General features: G+C 34.2%; 1 long non-coding RNA gene across 1 annotated transcript; it reads left to right on the top strand.

The window, feature by feature from the left end:
* The first annotated feature begins 268 nt into the window (after positions 1–268).
* On the top strand, positions 269–17,621 carry LOC148126407 (uncharacterized). The gene is made up of 3 exons (XR_015742619.1): positions 269–344; positions 11,367–11,570; positions 17,507–17,621. It is a non-coding gene; the product is annotated as an uncharacterized LOC148126407 (long non-coding RNA).
* The last annotated feature ends 937 nt before the right edge of the window (positions 17,622–18,558 follow it).

Consider the following 18,558-nt stretch of genomic DNA (forward strand, 5'->3'; position numbering starts at 1 on the left):
CCTAACAGCAAATAAAACTTTGATTTAAACATTAAGATAAGAAAGTACTCTTGCAAAGATGTATTCTTTTTTAATGTATGAATTAGATGTATTATTGCTAAATGATATAAAACCTAATGTTTGATAAAGGGGAAGTAATGGAAGAGTGATTAACCAATCAAGCAGTTTTGAAGTTTTACTATTCAGTTATTATTTAAAGCTTAAATGTTTCATTTAAACAGTTAAATAAACAACTTGGAAATAATTGACAGATCTCTCAATGCAAGGATTTTAGTAGCAGGGGCTTCCAAGTATCTCCTTGGGGATTGTTAATGTTTAACTTCTTCAATGGCTTAGAAGTAATGGTGAGTAATGTAAAAAATATTTCTTCTCGTAAATATAAAAAAGTATTTGACTCTTCCTCTTCAGAAATGTTTCATGCACTGGCTATACTTTCTTTTTCTTCTATACTATAAAGCTTTTGGGTGCACTGACAGAGAAGTGATATTTAAATGCAGCAAATAGGTATAAGTGTCACAAACATCTCAGATTTTAATTTCAGTTTTGGAAACTAAGGATTGCTCAAGAGGCAATTAAAAATGATTGGTTAATTGATGGAACAGTGTCTAGAATGACAGAAAAAAAGAAAAATGAATCAATCCCACCATCCATTCTACCTAGTTCTGCTTTTCAAATAAGCCATATATTCTATGCACCTATACCTTTATGTGGATAACATCTGACCAGATTTTAAAAATTAATCTATGCCTAGCTATATATTAAATAAATGGGAAATTCTAAGTTCTGAATAGATATATGAAGTAGAATTTAAAATATATGGGGTCACTTTCTAGAATAAAATATTGAAGAGTGTCAGATTACAAATATCAAAATAGTATTATCTTTCTGGATGGACATTTTTCTTCTGGCCTGCAAAATGTTTATTACGTTTACCTTTAAACTGCATGTACCATTTGCAGTAGAGTAGCTGACCCTCACTTGCCAGTGGTGACCAATCATAGGACCAAAATCAATCTTTGTCAAGCCCATAACTGAGCACTTCCCTAATTTATGGGACAGTTTTTCTATTAACAACAAAATCTTGAGAATTAAATAAAAACAGACCTTCACAAGTGCTGCTGCACAGGTGACTAAGGTAAAAAAAATGATAAATGTACACCCCTTCTTTCAGCCTGACTTTGAAAAATTCTGCATCACAGTTCCAGGTCACAGCCTGACAAGAATTAGGAACACTGAAATAAATAGTTGCAATTCTTCTTTGTTATGATGTGGCATACCAACTATTTTTTTTTAACAGCAGAAAGAAATTTTACAAACACATACAGGTTTTAGAAATATGAAATGCAACATATATGCTTATAAGAGTCTTGGATCATATGCATCTCTACTTAATCTTTAATGCAAAGAAGGTTGGTGATCAACGCTTCTGTGTGAAAATCTGTTTGGGCTTTGAACTTCGAATACTGTGCTTGAAGCAGGTTGAGTTTATTATTAGAAAGTTTTACTTATGTGAATCAAAACACTTCTATTACTGATACATTCTACACTGCTGCCATCCATCACTGTGACTGGATACTCCATGCAGCAATATTTTTGCAATAAGTAACATGGATTACTTTTCTGTTTGCTTATATGGTACTGATAATCAATCCACCCACAAATATCTGGCTAGGGTTTTTTTTTTAATAGAAAAAGTGATTTTGTATTAGTGATAAGATGACATGCTCGTCATAGGGGTTCAATCTTGTTGTTCTTTTCCCATATATCCCCCAACATAGAAATGATCTCCACACAAGTTTTGCCCCTCAGGGCTCTCAACCCTCTTTCACCCTCTTTCTCATCTCTGTCATGTCGAATGACTGTCTGTCCCTCTAACCCTTTAATCCCTATTTCTCTGCGGGATTCCCACTCCCACTGACATGCATGTGCTTATTTAGTGACCCACTAGAGATCTCCTAAGGTCTTGCTGCACTTTATTTCGTAGTCCTCCTTATGCTTGGCTTGCTGTTTACAGGACACTGGGTGACAGCAGTGTCCTAACTGTCCATTTCCATGCATTTTGCATCAAAATAAAAAATAGCCTACTTTGATGGAACATGATAGGATACAGATATATAACAGAAAGGTAAAGGTGCTGAGACTTGCCTGCATGTAAGAAGAATAAAAATTACCAATGGGTTCTTCATTCAACTGGATTGAAGTCCAGACCAGAGAAGAACACAGAACATTTTGTTTTTCTCGCATGTGTAATATGTAGGAGCCAAATAGTATGAACTAATATGAATGAAATTTCTAATAAGACTGTATAAATATTCAGTATGAAGAATTGATTAAAAGGCAATTATTTCTTTGCAATGAATTTGATGTGTCAAACTGAACTCATCTAAAACATCACACATGTGATGATTTAGCAGGCCTTTTATATGCAATAATGTTAATTTTACTGAAATGATTGGGAATTCAAATCTGAATTGATTTTCTTGTTCAAATTGCAAATTCAAGTTGTATTTTGTGTGATTAGATTGGTAGGAATGAAACATCAAAAGTAACCATGCTGTCCCCAAAAGCTTAGAATGGCTACTTTGACAGTTTTCTTAAATTGTGTTTATCTGTGTTTGTGTGAACAGACACTTTCTTTTGACAATTCCAACTGAAATGTAGCCAATGTAGCCTCCTCTGAGACCTCAACCTGCTGCCGGCGAACTACAACATAAGGATAGATTAGAATTAGAATTCTTTTTTATTGGCCAAGTGTGATTGGACACACAAGGAATTTGTCTTGGTGCAAATGCTCTCAGTATACATAAAAGAAAAGATATATTTGTCAAGAATCACGAATCATAAGGTAAAACACTTAATAATGGTTATAGGGTACAATAAGCAATCAAATCATACTAGGAAACAGTCAATATAAATCGTAAGGATACAAGCGACAAAGTTACAGTTATACAGTCACAAGTGGGAGGGGATAGGTGATAAGGAGTGATGAGAAGATTAACAGTAATAGTTGTGCAGACTTTGTAATAGTTGAACAGTGTTGAGGGAATTATTTGTTTAGTAGAGTGATGGTTTTGTGGGGAAAAACTGTTCTTGTGTCTAGTTGTTCTGGTGTGCAGTGCTCTACAGCATTGTTTTGAGGGAAGGAGTTGAAACAGTTTATGTCTGGGATGTGAAGGATCTGTAAATATTTTCACAGCCCTTTTTTTCACTTGTGTAGGTCCTCGATTGAAGGCAGGTTGGTAGTAATTGTTTTTTCTGCAGTCCTAATTATCCTCTGAAGACTGTGTCTGGCCCGTTCAGTTGCAGAACCAAGCCAGACAGTTATAGAGGTGCAGATTATAGACTCAATAATTCCTCTGTAGAACTGTATCAGCAGATCCTTGGGCAGTTTAGCTTTCTGAATTGGTGCAGAAAGAACATTCTTTGTTGTGCTTTTTTGATGACGTTTTTGATGTTAGGTGTCCATTTTAGGTTATGTGATATAATAGAACCTAGAAATGTGACGGTGTCTACTGTTGATGCTGTGTTATCTAGTATTGTAAGAGGTGGTAGTATGGGACGGTTTCTTCTAAAATCTACCACCATTTCTACGGTTTTGAGTGTGTTCAGTTATAACAACATAGATATAGCAATGTGAAATATGTCTGGAGAAACATCTCAAATATGGTAATGCATGGCTCTAATCTGGTTTCAGTGCTATTCAATATTTTTTATAAATGATATGAATAGGGTGTCAAGAAAATGCTGATCAAATATGCAATCAATACAACCTTAGGTGGGGTGCTAGTACATGGTGGAGGGAGATTAACAAATTAAAGCAGTGAATATGAAAAAAGAAGAATACAATTTTCAGGGAGAAATATAAAGATGTGTAAAAAAAAGAAAAACAAATATGCAGAATGAGGAAAATCTTAACAGCCGCACATGAGAAGGATATGGGTATACTAATACAGCCAATAACATCTTGGCAGCAGCACCAGCATAAAGTTCAGATTAGTAGATGCTTTGAATCACCATATACCTTATTTTGGTTAGGCTCACTTGGAATATTGCTTTTAGATATGCACAAGATAAACCAGAACAAGTCCAGAGAAGGGCTACCAAGATGGTGAAAGGACTGAGAACCAAGTTCTAAGAAGAGCAGTAAAAAAAATATTCAAATTCTTACAAAAGAGAAGATCGAAAGGGATCTTCAGTCATCTTCAAATATTTAAAGAGCTGTTACATTGTAAATTGAATTTATTGTGATTTGTTCTAGAGGATAAGACTATAGAACCAATAAGATGAAATTCAAGGATACACTGTAGATACAGATTAATCATAGGGATTCATTTATTTAGCATATGCAAATAATAAGGAAAAGCTGTCAACAGTTGAATAGGCTAGTGCATGAAGTGATATCTTTTCCTTCTCTGCAGGTTTTCAAAAACAGACTGGATAGTCATCTATTAGGGATGATGTACAAAATCCTACAGAGTGCAAGGGGTTAAATGTTATTCGTCTTAGGTTCCTTCCAATTCTTTGATTCTTTAGTTCTAACCCTTAAGGGTCATTTTGGATTGTTATTCTGCAGTGTGGTTAAACTTTGGACCATAAAAATAAATCTATGACATGCCTACTTCATTAGCTTTAACCGTATAGTAATTTAAATGGTGGTAAATACTGTATACTACCAATTACTGTGCAATTTAAAAATGTATTTGACAAATTATAACAGGATGCAGAATGCTTGTGCCAGAATGCATATATTTCTTTTAGAATAGTAAGAAACTCCAAAAAAACATACACAAAATCTATTTCTAAACTTATTGCAGAGTTTTATTAATCCATTTTGATTACTTTTTTTATTTCTGATTTTTTGATAGTGATTGCCTATATGGAGCTTTTTGCTAAACTGAACACATATCTTCTACTTAAGTTAAGGCAGGAGATATAGAGGAGAGAAGATAAACCACTATAACAGTCAGTAATTTATTACATCGAAATATTTGCAAATGTTTTTGTTTAGAAACCATGACACCTCTATACTGTATTATTCTTGTAACTTACTGGTTTAGAAATAGTCACAGCTAATATATCAAAATAAAACATAGAGACTTCAAGGTTTTTTTTTTTAAAACTGAAGGTAAACTGGTATGTATCAATATATAATTACTCTTTAAATTGTTGATCATTATATGATGAAATTTTTGTGTAAATAGGTTATCTGAAACATCTGATGGATGATTTTCAAATTTTATTTTTGTCAATTTTTTGTTGTTATTAAGATTCTTCATACATAATCTCACAAATATAATTCTATATATCTATATTTCCATTCCTGTGACAGCTCTGTAACAGAATTCTTTATAATAAACCATAGAAATAAAAAATGCAATTGCATATGCATACAATAAATAAGCCAGCTAACTAGGATATGTGAACAAATCTATTAATTGTTAATAATAAATATAATAATAACATTAAGTTCCTGAAGATTTTAGAAGCATTTTATAAATGTTTTCTTCTGCAATAGTTAGAACCATGACAATAATTTAAAACATTTAAAAGGGAAAAAATAAGGTTATACAAACTACATTTAATGTTTCCAATTAATAAAATGCTGAAAGAACAGGTAAACTTAATGCATCATTCTGCATTTCTACGAAAGTCTTCTGAATGATTTGAATATGTTTTAATAATAAAGGAGATATTAAATCCAGGCAGACAATAACTGTGCCAGGTTTCAGTTTGATATAAATTAAAATAGCTAAGGTACAAACCTCTGAAAAATGGCGTTTCTAATGGAAATGGCAACTGACCCTTAACTATAACACTGCTACCGGATGCTGTTATAATAAGCTTCCCTAGGTGCCATGGTGTAAATGTATTAGCTGTACTAAGAGAGCCACTCCTGGTATAATTATGTTAGGAACCAATAAGACAGCTCAGAAATCAATATGCTAAGACAGATAGAGTAAAGGACCATGGCCAGCAAACTGGGAATAGATTAGTCTGGCAGGTCCCTAGCTGAGCCATGAAGAAGGAGGATATCTCTCCTGTTGTAAGAAAGCTATTAATTGTAAATTTTCTTCAAACAAGGAACTTGAAGGGAGAGCTTAGGCTGTTGTTCATAGCACTCAGTACAGGCAGCACCTAATATTGATCAATAGTTAAGCATTATATTCTAATTATAACCTCCAGCTGCGGGGGAGGGGGGAGAGAAAGAATCCAAATATTCAGGTTTTGAAAGAGAAAAAAAAGCCAAGTTCATATCTTAATTAGATTTAATACTTACAAAATTAACAGGCAATTGTATAAGCTCACTAGGCTGCCTTCCCTCAAACCAGCTCAGACTGCAGTGACATGCCAATTATCTAGTCAATAAAATTCTACAAGTGTGATATGATGTGATGAAATAGGGAACAGCTCTTCACAGCATTTTTTCCCTACAAAGTGTCCCATCAAATTAACCTGTGCTATTAAATATTATCACGTTCTCTAATAATTAAATCCATGGACAAGGAAAAATTTGCAGCTGCTAATTTTAACTAGCCTTGATCAAAGTGCTTCCTCTCTCTTTTTCCTCTCTCTCTATTTCTCTCTCACTCTTTTTCTTCCTTCTTCCCTTCCCCCTTATCACCTCCCTTGCTTTTAGTTTAGGGGTGTCATTTGCTTAATAAACAGGAAAACAGTGTAATTTCATGACAATCCTAGAAAAAGAATAAAAGAAATATATAGAAAACAAAGGACAACCCTTTGTGGTTACAGTACGACACATCTGCTCATTTCCAATCAAGCTTTCAAAGACATAGGAGTAAACAAAAGCGCTATCAAGCAGGGACAAAGTCGGAGTCGTAAGTGGTTTGAATGAGTGTGCAATTTCTGCCCATATGACCATCCTGACACAATTGCTCTAATTTTCTTCCAGAAATGACTGATAAAAGATTTAGGTAATTGCTATGGAGACAGACTTCTTTCCATCATGGGGTATCTTGAATAATACAGCCTCAGGGTCATAAGATGGAGTGTCAGTTTCTTCAGAGTCCTCAATTAATACTTGTCCCTTGTTCCAGCTATATTTTCTCTGCATCTAATGAAGTGAATGCCATTTATTTTGATAATTTATTGAAAATCACTTGATCAAATAATCACTTGATCAAATAGCACATGGATATTCCATAAATGAACACAGAAATGCCACCAAGCATTGAAAAGGACACCTAAAAATTGAGAGAGACAAATGCAACTTTCCCTTTTTCATTGTTCCTTCTTTGTTTCTGCAAGAGATGAAAATAAACTAATTTTTAAAGCTGCAATATATTTAAAAAAAAACCTTGAAGTGCTGTCTTTGGTTTGACCTGTGACCATTTGGCTCATGACCTTGTTCTCTATAATCAAACTTAATTTACTGAGGTGATCTCTGAATTTCCAAGTATTGAGCAGCTCTCAGGATAAAATTCAGAGAGTCACCAACAAGCTAATGATTAGTAGAGAGCTGTACAATCACACTAGATTGGCAGTGACATACGTTATAGCTTTGCATGTGAACTGTCCATCTGTTTACAGAAAATCTTAAGGTTCCCACAGCTAAAAAGCTCTTCATTTCAAGAAGAATGCAATCTTGCTTCACCCGAACATCAGATGAATACTGCAACATGTTCTGACAGCAGATGAACAATGGAATCAGCATGATGCTAGAGTCCAAATTTTACAAAGCCAAAAAGATCATTCTTCTATTTCATTTAAAATAAAGATAACATAAATGTTGTTGTAGCAACTATAATTAAACAATATTTGTAACAAAGTATAAATTGCAAAAATTACAGTTATGTGCTGAACATCTCAGCAAAAGGAGCTGTGATTTTCTTGGTCATTTCCTTTCCTTTTTTGAATAAGCAAATGCATTGTATTCCAGAGCTGAGCGTTTATAATAATAGCACATCTGAAATGTAGCACAGAGTGACTTGAAGCATTCTAAAAGCCAATATCCGTCACTAACTTGGCAATCCTGCCAAAGTCAAAGCGAACAGCTGTGCAGTGGCAGCATGAAAGGTAGTGTGTTGTGTTTAAATACAGTCAGGCAAAAGCCAGTGGATAATGCTCAGTAATGGGTTAATCAATACTTATTATGGTTTTATTGGTTCACTAAAGAGAGAACAGAACCTAGTGAGCACAGAGCTGAAAAAAAATCACTGCATCTGATCTAGATAACATCTACTCTCCCTTAGGGATTTCCCTATTCAAGAATCCAATTTACCATGCCTGATTGACAAGGATTGGATCCTAGGGAATCACATAACTCTTTTTAGGACCCAATAAAATCCTAATGGATTTGTCTGACTGGTCAGACAGTTTCAAGTTTTACTAAACTGAGGTAGTGGATTGCTGTAATTAGTCTGTATCCTACTTGCTGCTGAAAACAGATGCTATTAGGAGTCATCCCTCTCTATAAATGCTGGAGTCATACTGAGATAGACTACAGAAACTTACCCAGGCTTTATAAAGATGACCATAACACTTAAAAAAAACCCCTTCATACTAGTTGCAGTTTAACTAATGGCGAATATTCCACCTTGTGCTGACCTTCAATGAGAGATGTTCATATTTGAATATAATTTAGGAGAACTAGGACCACCTTTATTAGGGTTCTGTGTAGAAACCATTATTTAATCTCAGATGAACATGAGTATAAATTTTCCTTTAGAATCATTTACTCAATTGAAGGGGAAAAAATGGAAAAATAAAGTTAGGAAGCTGGAGAGATATAGACATTATATATAGATCTGTCAATAACCAGTTTCAGGACCAAAGACAAGTATCTGAATAAAATGAGAAATAATCTACATTGACATAAATATAGGGTAAGTGGAACACATTCCCTGGCCTTCTCATATGCATATTTTGTATAAAAGACTTCATGCAATAAGTGGAATGTCCCCATGAACATTCAACTTCTGGAAGTAAACAATGTGGCTAGAACAGAAAACCTTTGTTCCCTTGAATAGACAAGAATGCCAGAGGGACTGGATTTTCTTGACAGTGAGAATTATTAATCTGTGGAACAGCTTGCCTCCAGAAGTTGTGGGTACTCCATCACCGGAGATTTTAAAGAAGAGATTGGACAGCTATTTATTTGGAATATTAGCCTTCTTGGAACTTTTGTCCAATCATCTGCTCAAGCAGGAGATCATGTTCTTGGCTAAGTGACTAGAAGACTTCAAGTTCCCTTCCAACTCGTTATACTCTATATTCCAAATATAGGCTAACATAGTATCTCAAAACTGAATGCTTTCCAGATGTTTGAGCAAAGGACATGTTCCACATATCTGATTGGAACCTAAGTTGCAGAAGGTTAATATATAGGATTGTTTTTCTGAACTTAAATAAGTAAGTTAATAAGTTCTTGATTCAAATCAAGATTTTTTTTCTTCCCCTTATTTATGCAAAATGGAGTTATTATATTACCAAATAAGAAAACATGGAAATCTCTCTCTCTCCCTCTCCTCTCCTTCTGTCTATTTCTCACTCTCTGACACACACACTTGCACAGACTCTTACCGTAGTTTGGATTTATTAACAATTATCCTGTCTATTTCCTGTATGTTTGGAATTTCCTTTTGCTCTGAAAATGAGCATTATGGAGAAGTTTGCCTTTTTTCAGAAATTGGCCATCTCTGGTTTACCTAACACTTATACATCTGCTTTTCCATTTGCTTATTTTACTTGATAGTATAACGAAGACATGTATTTCTACTCTAACTAATCACTTGAGAAATATTTTATGACAAAGGTATTTACACCAGTGACTCTAGTGGTTGTAGAAATAAATTATTTTTTAAAAATCCAGTAAAATAATTGATTGGAGAAAATTTTCCCAAAATCATTCCTTCCTATATATGTTTATGTTGCTACAGACCCTCTTCTTGAGTTTGGTCAAGGTGCCTTTATGACAACAAGAACATTTTATTTAGATTTTGGAATGGTGGAATAGTTTGAGAAAAGGTCCAGCTAAGTATCAAATGAATAACTGTTGGGCTCCGAGTTCGTTATGGAGCCCATCAGTTCTGAACACACCTCACAGCAAGTCAGCTGGCAGTGGAGAATATCACCTTAGATCTGCTGATGCCGATCTGTATTGCTGCTTGTGCTCTAACTGATGGTGTTGAGATTAGAATGAGTCAGCAGAGTTGTGAGTTGCAGGATGGATTCTGAGGCAACTACAGGGCTGGAAATGGCTTTTTTCATGTATTGATGTGGGTGCATATTGTTAAAGGGGATTGGGGCACATATAGGTGGTAATTAAGCATTGAGTTAAGACATGGTGAAGGTGGCACCAGGTGGATATCAGTTAGTGAGGGTGGAATAGGTTAGGGATGTAGACATGTTATAGGGTTAATAGCATTTAGAGATAATAGGTTAGGCGTGGTGAGAACTAGAACTGCATATAGGCCTGGGTGTGGTAGGGTGTGTCTCATGATAATGATAATAAAAGGAAAGAGAGCAAACTCAAACCCAACGCTAACCTTGCCTGCCTTTTAGCCATTCTTTCCTGATTAGGGTATTTGTTGTTTGCTGATATATTAAATAAAGCGTCATTGTCTTATAGAGGAGCTGGAGTTTGGATTCATTTAAAGACAAATCTTCAATACTCAAGAACTGGCTGAGAATAATAATGAAGATATGAAAAAGATGAAATTCTGGCTACATTAATCGATTTGAGCCTAAGTTGTTTTTAAAAACCTGCTTTTTTCCCATTGAGAGTATATGCATAGTTATGTGCATGCCTTATTAAGAAAGGGTATACTTATTAACTTTTCAGTTTCTCCAAAAAGAAAAACACACAATCCCCTGTCTTTCTGTGTTTCTCCTTCAGCTTAAATCTTTTCATACACAATTTTCTTAAATGTATGATTTAGCACCTAATGTGTCCTAATATTTTGTGAGAAATAAAATGAATAAACTAAGAGCCAGAAGTTTTCAATTTCAAGTATGAAGCACCATTAACTCAGTGCTTCTCAACCTTGACAACTTTAAGATCTGTGGACTTCATCTCTAACAATTTACCAGCAAATATGCTAGCAGGGGAATTCTGGGAACTGGAGTCCACGCAGCATAAGGTTGCCAAGGTTGAGAAACACTATATTAATTCAAGGGAAGGGCAGGAAGGAAAACAAATTACAGGTTTTCTATCACTGTGTGTATTTAAGGCACTGACACCTTTTTACTGGTGGGAATGAACTATTTCATTTGGCTTCATTTTATTGAACTAAGTTTAGTGTCTGACCAAGTCTGATATTGAGATGATTTATAGAAAGTTAGGAGTTCTGTGGTTTACTACCAAACCTTGAGATGTTGCCTAATGTATACTTTTTTTCTGTTTTCAGGCAGGGATGGGATACGACAGGGTTAACTACCGATTCGAGATTTACGAGCTTCCCTGCACGCTGTGAGCAGTGCACCTATAAATAGTCATCAGCATGCTGTGTGCAGAGATGCAGCTTTTGAAACAGCCCTCTTTTCCTGCTTTTTAAACAGCAGCTGTGCCTCGTTTAGCAGTTGAAGTTGAAAAATCAGAAAATAAAGATCAGGTAAGAGCCCAGGTGGGCAGGTGGGCAAAAAACATCAGCAGACGTAGAACCGGTTCTATGTCTGCTGTTCTTCAGAGCTACCGGTTCTACAGAGGTAGACAGAACCAGTGGAAACCCACCCCTGTTTTCAGGTATATTTCCAGACACATGGAACTATTTGAAGATATGAGTGGTGCTTGGTGCTCTCTAAGCTTGGTTGGGTGTTTTTTTTTACTTTATTTTTTGTAGATGCTTCATTACCCAAACTAGATAACATAATCAGTGCTAGTCTAGTCTTATTAGCATTGATGACTGCTGCCTAGTTTGAGTAATGAAATGTCTGCAAGAAAACAACCAAGCTCAAAGAGAACCAAGGACTGCTCATTTCAACCCTGAGCTACAAATATTCTCCTTTATTGATTCAGCAATGTGTAAACATGAGCTTTGCATCTTGCTTTGGGAGGAGAAACTTAATATATTTTATTTAAAAACAATTCAGATTAATTTCTCCTTTGTTCATGTTTATCTTTTGCCTCCTATCAGTTGAAACTAAACAGTGATATTTTATTTTTTAAAAATTCAATTTTCAGATGAAAGTTGCCAGGGCTAATCTCTGTGTTTCTTTTTCCTCTGTACCATATAATGGTAAGAGTATGGAAAATCCAACAAACCAAAAGAAAAAGTTTTGTGACTGGTTTTCCATATGAAAGAACAGGTCCTTTAAGATACATCTAATTACAGAAATAATTAAAGTTATTACCTTACCTGTTTATTCAAGAGCACAATGACTTGTACTGGGGACAAATCAAGATATAAAGACTTGCTGTCAATTAACTTCAAGACTTGAGGAGATAATGAAGGGAGGCAGGAATTGAGTTACGATAACAAAAATAGTAATTCAACATCTCTTATTTTTCTTGGAACAAACCCAGCAGCTCAGGAGAAGAAAGACAAGATGAAGAAAGACCTAAGTAATATAACCTGAAGAATACCAAAGAAATAATAGTGTCTTTTCCCAACCCAAATCTATGGTAGAACCAACAGAACATGGGACAGCTACAAATATATCAACCTGGGGATAACAAAGCTCTCCACTTCTTGTCATATTTTTTGTTAATATGGTAGGGACTTGGGGTAATTTGAAAAGTCACTCTTGAGTAAAACGGCAAGACATGAGTAACACTGGCTCCCAAAGCGCACAGTACAGTGAACAAAATACCACGTTGGGCGTTTTCTCAGATGATATGCTAGTATTAAAGTGACAAAAAACTATGGCAACTGCAGGGCAAAATAAGTGCTTTATTCAGGAGCATCTGAGCTGCTTTGATCATTAATGCATTCCTAATGGATTCAAATGTGCTGTGGCCTATATGCTTAAACATTCTTTTTGGATTTACTTTTGATCATACAACTATTATAGCATCTATAGTTATGCTTGGGAATAAAATAATGTCTAAACCATATATTTCCACCCAACTGGCAATTCAAAATGCATACCATTGAGTAAGAGTAATAATTTGCACATTTTTAATCTCAGATGGAAGAGTTTCTCCTTTCTGTTTTCATTTACTTAAAATATGTTCCAAAAATCCATTAAAAGGCCCAGATAGGGTTTTTTTTAATATACCAAATACAGTGGATTTTGTTTATGATCACCATATGTTTTATGATTTAGAATTTAATAATTTTATTCTTGCAACTGCCCTGTTCAGAAATATTAAATAAACAGGGGAGAGCCAAAACTTAATTTTATTGGTGGCAAAATATTCTGTAGACATATCTTTCATTTTAATTTAATTACATATTAAAACCAAAGGTTTTCAAATCAATACAGTTGAAATATACTTAACCTTCTTTAGGTTCAATTATATTTACTACTAATAATGTATTGTGCTGGTTTTCTTTTTATTTCATTTCCCCCTACTATTCTATGCCTTATATGTCTGGCTTTTAATTTTATGATTTTAAAAATGTGATCAGCAACTGCCCACTTCCATGAGAAATGCTATGTTCTGAATGAGGAATTTTTCTTCAATCTGAAATAAACAGATTGTAAGGCATTCAGAGGAAAGAAGTAAATTGGAAATGACTAGATCAAAATTGTAATTTCTGGAATGAGAAGGATTTAACTATCAAGACTACAAGTACACCTGATGTTGCCAGAAAAGCAGGAACAGTGTCGACTGGGTAGCTGTCTCTGTTGGACTTTAGTATCAGAAAGTGTGTCAGTAGCTTTGTCCAGCTAGAATATGTAACTGAATAGCCTGGAAAACAGACTAGGAGATGATTCTTAACTGAAGCACTCCACAATTGAACATTTGTTCTCTCTCTGAAAGTAATTAGTATAAGTTTCCTTCTTTGCAGTCAGTGAATTGCAGATTTCAAGAAAGCATACTGCATTTTATTTGAACACTAGCTATAATTCTACTGGGGTTCATTAAAATCTGACCATTAAAATCTTATAAGGCAGCCATGGTAACATCATCAGTTAATATTCAAAACATGGAACTCCAGCCTTAGATTCTAATTTGCTACTAATGCAATATTAAAGCAATATATGAGTAGTAGATTAATGCAATATTTGTTGTTATTTAATTTTTTAAATATACAGGGATATTTTTTAAACAACATATCTATTTTTGGTGGATTTCTTCAGGAGAAATTCAGGTTTTGTGTGTATATATACACATGCACATAAACACACGTATCCTAGTAATCCAAACAATTTTTTGATTTTGATATTCTATTGAAAGGCATGACCTTTCACAAACAGTAAGAGCTTGCTGATAAAAAATATTAAAAAATGCCACTTTATCTGTTGACCAGATGCAATTTTTTATATTATCTTTTGAACTCCTCTATGGGGAGAAAAAAGGCTTCTGGAAAACTTAAAGATAAGATTTCCTACATTCTGCATCATATATGAATTTCACAAAGGGAACCATTCGTAGTTAGCCCAGTTTTATGAGGCCAAATGATATACTTCTTGCATTGAGATCTATCTCATGCGCCTGCAATCTTCAAATCTTCCATTTTTATTGCCTTTTAAAGTTAATCCAATTCTTTGTATTTTGACACAAGCAATTGGTCAATAATCACACTGATCAAACAAAAGAAAACTCCATATATTTAATATAATACTTATCAGCATATTATCTAGTAGAAGCCATGATAAGATAATAAACACCATGATATCATCCGACAAAAGAATTTTGATTATAGAATGTATCATTTGTATAATTATGTCATGATATATGTGACATCATCTGCCCCCCCATTGCCCATTCTCAATTCTGTATATGCCTGCAATAATATACTTTATTCGTAAGCTACATGCCACACTTAGAATTAAGTTTATTCTGCATTCCTTATTTTTTTGGTCCAGTTTTAAGCTATAGTCTATAGTTCTATGAAATCAGACTATATGAAAAAAAATTGTTAAGTTGGGTTTGTCTCTTTTGAACATGATTTCAGGAAAAACCATTAATAGTTTATTTATTGTGTTTTATTAAAGTACACCTTTGACTAATTTGTTATATTCAAAAAAAAGAAAAAGGGAAAAATAGAAGTGCAAAACAAAAAGGAAAAAGGAAAAACAGAAAGTGGAAAGAAATAAAAATAAAAATAAAGGAAAAGAAACAAATAAAAAGGTTACCTTCCCATGCATCATAACCAGTTATTTAAACTTGTTTAAATTAAATTTTAGCAGTGTGATGGCCCTGAGGTGAAGACATTCACCTCCTACTTGGAACGTTCAGAATTCAATCCTAGGCAATGGCAGATGTTTCTCTATTGTTACAAAGCGAAAATATCTGCTGTGAACGTCGCATAGGCATCCAGTCAGTAATCACTCAGTTTTACTCAGACTCTTTGACTTTACCTTGAATAAAGGGATTAAAGGGTTATATAAAAAATAACCTCTTATATATATAGGAGACTATGATGCCATAAGTAACATCAGTGAACTCAGCCTGTCTGACCCCTATTAGAATTGAGGCTATAAAGCAGAGATCTTCAAACTTGACAGCTTTAAGACATGTGGATTTCAACTCCCAGAATTCCTCCTCCAGTCATGTTAGCTCAGGAATTCTGGGAGCTGAAGTCCACAAGTCTTAAATTTGCCAAGTTTGAAGACCCTTGCTATAGAGAATGGATGGCAGTTCTGCTCAAGAATATTCAGAGCACACTGCTTCTCTACAGCTCAGCATTAATGATTATGAGCAACTTTACCTAGCTTTCCTGTTACATTTTCCAATAGACTTGGAAAGGTATTAGCATCAGAGTCATAACCACATATTTACCTGAACAACATCTCATTTGGTTACTCAGCATGCAAGCATTGCCTGCAGGCCCTCAAACTTTCATTGCCATCCAGCAATATCATCCTCCTAATCTGATTGTCAAATATGCAGATATGCAGGTTAATACATGTAGAAAGGGGAAAGCATCAACTTTGTTCTCCATCAATATTGTGATGTGCTACTGTATTAATCTCATTCCTGGATGGAGAGCATCTTCCTAAAAAATGATTCTTCGCAGTCAGATATGGAATTAAAGTGCCAGAAAGAATTTATCCCTAAAATTTTTTACAGAATGCTTTCACCTACTTATTGGCTTTTCCTGCAAGTTCTTAAAAAAAGAATACTTCCCTGCATATACTTAATGGTTAGAAAATTCTGAACTCTTACGACCATTGGGGATTGCTACCAAATCAATTTGATTGAAGAAAGTGCATCATTTTACCAGGATAAATCTGAAAGAGATTTAGTATCTCATTTGAATAAAACAGGCCCATAAATGCATAACTGACTTTCATCTTACTAAGGGAAATTTGAACACACAAGTTATGTCATTCAAATTAGTATTCATTCCAAAAGTCTTCATACAAGTTATATATATTATTATTATAATTTTGGGTTTGGATTGAAATTCCCTTTGAATTACATGGTTTTTTTTTTCTTTTTGTTGCCATCTAGATTTTTTTTTTGTCATGCTTGCCATCTTTATTCTTAGTTTTTGTATATTTTCCCCTTGTTTTTAATGTTATTTGCAATCGCCTAGAGTCATTGAGAGTTATAGGCATCATATAAATGTAATAATAATGATGATAATCATAATATTTTGATATGTATCTGGTTTTATATTTGGATGATTTGCTAATTTTGATTTTAGATATTCTATTATCATTTTAATTTTTATTTTAAAACTCAAGGCGGTGAACATACCTAAAACTCCCACTTCCTTCTGGATTTTTTTTCCACAACCACCTTGTGAGATCTAACTGTCTATAATGATCAAGTTCAGATTATTTAAGTCAGTAGAAGACTTACCTAATTAGCCCCAAATTCTTGTCTGGATGCCCAGTCAGGTTTTGGCGATGCCAATAGTCTAATTCTGACAGATAAGGGGAGCGGTTTTAGCACAGAAAAAGAGGCATTTATATAACCAGCAAAAGAAAGAAAGAAAATCCCACATACATATGAGAGAAAGAATTCTGGAACAGAGGGAGTTTATGGCAAAAAATATGGAAAAATGGAAATAGTTGTCTCCCTGCTGTCTGGTGTACAGAAGAAGAGGTGTAAATAGTCTAAAAGGGAAAAATCATCAATTGAAACTAATTAGCTTTACATGATCTGCCAAGGTGGCAGGGCCAAATGCTTAAATTTGGGCGCTTGAGGAAGGTACTGGAGGAAGGTATGTTACAAAAAGAGATATTTTGGTGCTATTTTCCATTAGCTATTCATCTAAAAAACCCTTATATCTATATTCATATCTAGCTATATTTATTGATATATTAAGTTGAAATTATATAATAAAAAATGTGTATATAGAAAGGTAAGGAAATGTAAAAGATGTCTTGAGGTTGATATAATGATGTATAAAGAGTTATGTTTTTAAATTTTGAAAACTAAATAAAATTTAATGAAAATTTAAAAAAAGAACATTATGCCTTTCAGACACGCTGGACTTCAGTCTGTAGAAGAAAAAGACAGCAAGTTGGGAAAGTTTCATAAAGATTAAGATGATCTACTTTCAAAACATTTCATGGAGGATATTTGTATTTACCGCTGCAAATATATTGTTTGGAAAATAAAATAAATAAATAAATAAACAAGATGAATCTTAGACCTGTGTGAATGTGCTGGCTGTCTTGCAATGGTATGTTTTTTTTAACCCTTCCTTTGGACTTCCTGGGCTACCTGAAAAATTTGCTCAAAGGAAAACTTCTGAAGCTGATTTTTACTCTTGAGGGAAAAGGAATTGTTACTCTCACTGTTAGGTTGACACCAACTGCCTAGAGTGGGAAGGGTTAATATGCTACCACAAGTTTCAGAGTCGTGGTCTCTTTCATACTATAGCATGGATAACATTTATAATTTATTTCTTGTACATTTTTGAGTAATAGAATAGCAGAAAACTACCATAGTTTGGGAACATTTTTGTCTGTACTTTGGAGGAATTATCAAACAGAATCATTATCATTTTATGCTGCTCTGCGATAGAGTTTGGGCACAGTTTGGCTCAGATGGTTCCTGCTTTGAATTTGAATACAGTGTTAGCAAGAATGTTCCTGTAGTTCATATGTATTATAGATTATAATGCATGTTGCTGAGGTGCCTTTACCTAATATAATTTAGCATTTCAAAAGACATTCTACTTTTGATCCTAGTAACTCTCATTCTTTAATGATGCTACACAATTAGCTGTTTGTGTCATGCTAGAGATATGCACAGCATGTTATATTTGAAAAAAAGCAAAGCCTTTCCTGTTTCTTTATGAATATGACATATTCAAAACAGGCCCACAGTCAGATTTTATTCATGAATTTCCTGATTCAACAAAGAATCTATGCATTGCAATTAAAGCACTAATTTTATGGCACATCACTTTTGTATATCTATATTTTATTTCATACACACACACACACACACACACACACACACACTATAGATAGATAGATAGATAGATAGATAGATAGATAGATAGATAGATAGATAGATAGATAGAT

The sequence above is a fragment of the Pseudonaja textilis genome, chromosome 3, assembly GCF_049901715.1.
Source record: "Pseudonaja textilis isolate UNSWEBS1 chromosome 3, rPseTex1.2, whole genome shotgun sequence".
Lineage (NCBI taxonomy): Eukaryota > Metazoa > Chordata > Lepidosauria > Squamata > Elapidae > Pseudonaja > Pseudonaja textilis.